This window comes from Garra rufa, chromosome 16 (assembly GCF_049309525.1).
Source record: "Garra rufa chromosome 16, GarRuf1.0, whole genome shotgun sequence".
NCBI classification, from domain to species: Eukaryota; Metazoa; Chordata; class Actinopteri; order Cypriniformes; family Cyprinidae; genus Garra; species Garra rufa.
In genome coordinates, this window is record NC_133376.1 from 2,118,274 (window position 1) to 2,124,899 (window position 6,626).

A 6,626-nucleotide genomic window follows, 5' to 3' on the forward strand; every position below is an offset into this window, starting at 1 on the left:
TGAGCTGTAAATGATTGAACACATGAGCTGCTCCTCAGACACATGATACTGCAGGACTGAGAGTCACACTGAAATACACACTTTCACACACAATCAACATTTCAATCTCTTGACTTTAAACAGACTTGAGCTCAACACAGAACTGAGAAATGAAGAACATGCTGGATTCATTCTTACTGTTCATTATATTCATCTTTCTGCAGTGACTCTTTTTAAAATATAGTTTTAACTGTGAACACACACACACACACACACACACACACACACACACACACACACACACACACACACACACACACACACACACACACATTTCTACTTAACTGCACAATGAGGACATATGACTGAACACCCTACCTTTGGGTACACCTCTTTCTGAAGGGTCTAGAGACAAAAGAAAGATATGGCTGCGATACAGAAGAAGCTCTCTTCACACTTATCAGTTGATGTTCTCAATAAAAGCCTTCTTTAAAGACCTGAAATTTTACCTTCACTTTAGGGACAAGTATTTTTTCTCAATTTTAGGGACAAACACAAATTCTGATCAAGCCATAATTTAAGGACTATGGTGATACACAAACTCTGGTTAAGTTATAATTTTAGGATAGCATCTAATAGCAAAGACTGTACATAAAGATCGAATTAAAAAAACTCTCTTCAATACAGAAACATGCCCTGTGCAAGTTATTTTTTATATTTAAAATACGAGCAAGAAATATGTTTTCTCTGAATATCCAAACCATTGCAAATGTTGATTTTATATAACAGTTTAACAAAAATGTAATATTAAGTGAGTATTTTACATTTTAAATGTTGCCTACATTTTAAACACAATTATTATCAATAGTATTGTTTGTTATATTTTCAATTAAAATATTGAGATAATCACCTTTACAGTTGAAAATAATGTTCTTAGCAATGTATATTAACTAATCAGAAATTAAGTTTTGATATATTTACAGTAGGAAATTTACAAAATATATTCATGAAACATAATCTTTACTTAATATCATAATGATTTTTTCACTCCAAGACATTAAGACATGATTTTCTGTAAAAGCATAAAGATGACTACAGTAGTCAACATTTGAAGTGGATCAAAATCTTACATCAAAGTTGTCCTAAAACCACAACAATACCCATTCTTGTCTTATAGGACAACTTTGATTAACTTTTTTGATCCACTTCAAATGTGGACTACTGTATAGCAATTATCAATGACTTCAATACAATAGAAACACATACTCTGTGATACACAAACTCCATTTAAATGTTATGTTGGGGATAATAATCAAGAGATTAGACTGAGAACCTGTAATGCCAAGCCAGCAGAGGGAGCCCTTACCCATGAACTGACTGTTGCTGCTCCCTCTGCTGCCTTGTTGATAACTTCCTGTTTGGTGGCCATATAAGCAGGGCCTAAACCAAACAGGCTTTGCGAAGTATTGTTTTGCTGTTGCGGACTCTACCAAGCGTTTTTCCATTGCCATTGCCATTGCCATTGCCTTGTTTGTTTTGTTTCATAGTTATACTTACAGTCATAGTCTTGTTTCATTGCTTTGTTTGATTTGTTACTTTGGACTGCCCACTTGGATTTCGACCCTCGCCTGTATTTCTGGATTACGCTATTGGATTATCCTGTTTGTTCCTGTTTGCTGGTGTTTGACCCTGCCTGTTTTGACTACGATCTGCATAATAAAGCTCGCACTTGGATCTACAACGCTGTTGTCGAGTCCCACGTTACAGAATACTTCGCATCCCAAAGATCCAGGGGCTGCCCCGTCCAAGATGGCTGCCACGCCTGAGCCTCATCATGTCAACTCTGTTTCGAGGTGGTTGGTGTCTAGCGTGGAGGACCCACCGCTGCTATCGGCTCGAGCAGCTGGTCTTCCTAAACTCACGTCAGCCAAGCCAGCGCCCGCTAGCATCACTTCAACCAAGCCAGCATCTGTTAGCGTCACGTCAGCCAAGTCAAGTCACGTTACAGCTGCTGTTCCTGTCAAGTCAAGTCACGTTACAGATGCTGTTCCTGGCAAATCAAGTCACGTTACAGCTGCTGTTCCTGTCAAGTCAAGCCACGTCACAGCAACACTTCCTGAACCAAGTTAAGACACAGTTTCATTTCCAGAGTCTAAGCAAGACACAGCAGCACCTCTTGAATCACATCAAGCTGCCGCTGCTTCAGCAAAGTCAAGCCAAGATACAGCTGTTCTCCATAAATCAAGCCAAGACATAACAGCATTTCCTGAACCCAGACAAGTCACAGTTTCACACCCCAAGTCACCTCAAGATACTACAGCACCCCCTGAATCACATCAAGTAGCAGCTACTCCAACAAAGTCAAGCCAAGTCACAGCCATTCCTTCAAAGCCAAATCTAACCACAGTTGTTCCAGTAAAGCCAAGCCAAGTTACAGCTGTTGTTCTCCATGAGTCAAGCCAAGATACAGCTGTTGTTCTCCATGAGTCAAGCCAAGATACAGCTGTCCTCCATGAGTCAAGCCAAGATACAGCTGTTCCCCACGAGTCAAGCCAAGTCACAGCTGTTCCCCACGAGTCAAGCCAAGACACAGCTGTGCCCCACGAGTCAAGCCAAGTCACAGCTGTGCCCCATGAGTCAAGCCAAGTCGCAGCTGTTGTTCCTGAATCAAGTCAAGTTACAGCTGGGTTGTCTATGTTAAGCCAAACCACAGCTGATTTCCATGAGCCAAGCCAAGTTACAGCAGATCTTCATGAGCCAAGTCAAGTTGCTGCTGTTGTCCCTGAGCCAAGCCAAGCCACAGTTGATCTTCATGAGCCAAACCAAGTTACAGCAGATCTTCATGAGCCAAGCCAAGTTGCTGCTGTTATTCCCGAGCCAAGTCAAGCCATAGCTGACCTTCATGAGCCAAGTCAAGTCACAACTGGACTGCACGAACCAGGTCAAGTCACCGCTGTTCTTCACAAGTCAAGTCATGGCAGGCCTCCCTGAGTCAAGTCAAGTCACGGCAGACCTCCCTGAGTCAAGTCAAGTCACAGCTGCTCCCTCAAAGCCAAGTCATGTCCCAGCTGTTCCAGCAAGCCCAAGTCAAGTCCCAGCTGTTCCCTCAAAGCCAAGTCAAGTCCCAGCTGTTCCCTCAAAGCCAAGTCAAGTCACAGATGCTCCTCCAACATCAAGTCAAGTCACAGTCATACCTTCAAGGCCAAGTCGAGTCACAGCTGTTCCGTTAAAGTCAAGTAAGGTCACAGCTTCTCGTCCAGAGCCAAGTCACGTCTCGCCAGAGCGTCCAGAGCCAAGTCACGTCTCACCCGAGGGTCCAGAGCCAAGTCACGTCTCGCCCGAGTGTCCAGAGCCAAGTCACGTCTCGCCCGAGCGTCCAGAGCCACGCCATGTCTCATCTGATCTGCTAGAGCCATGGCGCCAGTGTAATGGACCCTCCTCTGACGTCAGTGCAGGCTGCAGGCATCCCAAGCCACGCAGAGCCTTTGCTCCCAAGCCACGCAGAGCCTTCACTCCCAAGCCACGTAGAGCCGACGCTCCCAAGCCAAGCAAGCCACGCAGAGCCTTCGCTTCCAAGCCTCACACCCTCAAGCCCGTTGGGCATCCCACTGCCTACTGCGCTACCTGTGATGGCAGTGGCCATTTTGAGTGTGTGGGCTGCACACTGCATCATGGAGGCCTCATCTGTTCACGAGTCTGCTCCAGAGGCCTCGTCTGTCCACGAGTCTGCTCCAGAGGCCTCGTCTGTCCACGAGTCTGTTTTAGAGGCCTCGGCTATCCACGTGTCCGCTGCGCCAATGCCTCTTATGGAGGCGGCATCCACGGCGGAACCCCCTGAGGAGGCAGCTCCCGCTGTAGATCCTCAAAAGGGGGTAGTACCCAGGCTCCCTGATCTGCCATGGCTACCCGAGCTCCCTGCGCCGCCATGGCCTCCTGAACTGTCTGCTCTGCCATGGTTACCCGAGCTCCCTGCACCGCCATGGCCTCCTGAACTGTCTGCTCTGCCATGGCTACCCAGGCTTCCTGCTCTGCCTGCCCCGCCAAGGCTTCCTACTCTGCCTGCCCCGCCAAGGCTTCCTGCTCTGCCTGCCCTGCCAAGGCTTCCTGCTCTGCCTGCAATGCCAAGGCTTCCTGCTCTGCCTGCCCCGCCAAGGCTTCCTGCTCTGCCTACACCGCCTTGCATTAAAGATATCTTAATTTCTGTTCCATAGATGAACAAAGCTTTTACGGGTCTGAAACAACATGAGGGTTAGTGATTAATGACAAAATTTTGATTTTGGGGTGGAGTAACCCTTTAAAGGGTTACAGAAAAGAAAGATGACAGAAAATTCTGTCATTAATTACATTAATTACTTACCAAAACTGTAAGACCTTCATTCATTTTGGAACACAAATTAAGACATTTTGATAAAAATTTAAGATATTTTTGATCAGAGAGCTATCTTACCCTCCACAGATGGCAAGGGTCCTACCAAGGCACAGAAATGCATGATGTTTATGTGACATCAATGGTTCAACCGCAATTCTATGAAGATACAAGAATACTTTTTGTGTGCAAAAAAAACAAAAAACTTTATCCAACAATTCATCTCTTTCGCATCCCCCATATCACCATTATGGAGAGTATGACAACGCTCTGTGCATAAAGGCACAGCGCACACATCTACATCAGCAGCACATGCATGCGTCGTCAGGGGCACCGCTCATAATTTTGGGCCCTATGACAAAATATGAGATTGGGCCCCCCTACCTAGCCAACCTAGTCATTCAAAATCGTTGTCTGCAATATAATAGTACTGACCTATTACTTTTGTTATTGCTTTTGACCACTAGGTACTGTATCAGTATTTAATCAGAGACCTACCATGGCTGTAGTTAGCAGATGATTTATTGTTCAAAAATAAATGTAATAGAAAAATTACGTACAGTAATCAAATACTCATTGAAAATGCAACATTCTTAAAGATTAAACGTGTTATACTAAACACAAAAATATATAAACAGAGTGCAGTATGCAGTGCAGTGCAAGAGTGACTTTTAACAATCAATGAGACACAACATAAATAAATTAGAAATTATCTTTTGTTTAACCTGCCAGTGACTTAAATGCTAAAAGGCAAACGCCTGGCCTTCTTGCTGGAAAAATCCTCAATCAAATCCTTAAAATCCAGTCTTAAAACTGACATTCAACAGACAGTATGTTCAACCTTTCCTGAGACATGGTTGATCTCAAGTAGCTCTTTATCAATTTAAGCTTGCTGAATACCCTCTCTCCACAGGCAACAGTGACTGGAAGAGTGCAAAAGATCCTCAGGGCAATGCACACCTCTCCAAAAATGCTCTGGAGTTCCATTTTATGAATTGCATTTAGGAGAGCAAAAGGAGAACAATCAGAAAAAGTGGCTGAAAATATTGCATTGAGATGCCTGATTTCATCCTCAAACTGAAGTGTGAGGTCCTTTGTATACTTAATTATGAGTGGCTGGCACACAGTTGAAATATCACAGTCACTCAACTGCCCCACTTTTATTATGGCAGCAAATTCCTCTACAATACCTGCAGTTGTTTTGAAGCGCGTGTCCAAATCACAGATAATGTGGTCCATGGCAGTGAAAAAAACAGTGTTGCGGTACACTTTGTCACTGCTGTCCTTCTGACCTTCTTCAGGGTCAGGGGTCTCATCAGATAATCTCTTTCTCTTCCTCTCACGGCCCAGCTCCTTATTAAATTTAGGGGGCACTCCCATCTGACTGGCTATCAAGGATGCCTCTGAAAGGAGAGCATCCCAACTATCCCTGAGATTTTGTATCTCATTTTTAAGGTCCCTGACATTAGCTGCCTCAACCTCCAGGGAAATTTTCCCTGACTGGAGAATTATTGTCATAAGGATGAGATCTGGAACCAATTGCGAAAGAGAAGGTGAATTTATTTAGAGAGAGTAATAGTCTTCTTGAAGGGAACAAAGGCAATTGCAGCGTATGCAGTCAAAATAATGGTCTTTTTAAACAGGAACTCAGGTTGCTTGCAGGAAACGCAGATTAATAAACAGTCTCTTCAAACAGGAACTTAGGTAGCCTGCAGGTTATGCAGACAAATAAACAGTCTCTTCAAACAGGAACTTAGGTAGCTTGCAGTTTATGCAGAGAGACTCTTGTAAGGAAAAGGATAAACTCAGAAGATGCGCCCCTTAGGCACCCCAGCGGCTCACTCGAGATTCTCGTCCGCGACCGGGGAGCTGTAGTAATCAGGAAAACTGGCCAGTAGACCCCGGACTCTCGTCCCCACGTACAGAGCGACAGCAAAGCATAGAACCCGGCTCCGGGCGTTAGCAGACAGCTGGAGGGCTGGACACAGTGTAGGAGAGCAGATTAGTAGACAGTGGAACAAATAGCTGACCTGATCCTGACGGTTTGACAAGACTAGGACTCGACAGGACACGACAGAAAACAGGGTTTGAGAGAAGCCAGCAGCATCTAATTCTAACGAAATAATCCGGCAAATAGCAAAGAAACAGAGGGCATTAAATAGCAAAGGGGTAGAGGAGGATCAGGTGAAACGAATCAGCGCGATAACGTCTAATGAGAATCAGCTGAAGAGGGAAGAAGGGAAAAAGAGAGGTAGTTACCAGCAGAGGGGGGAAAAGGAAA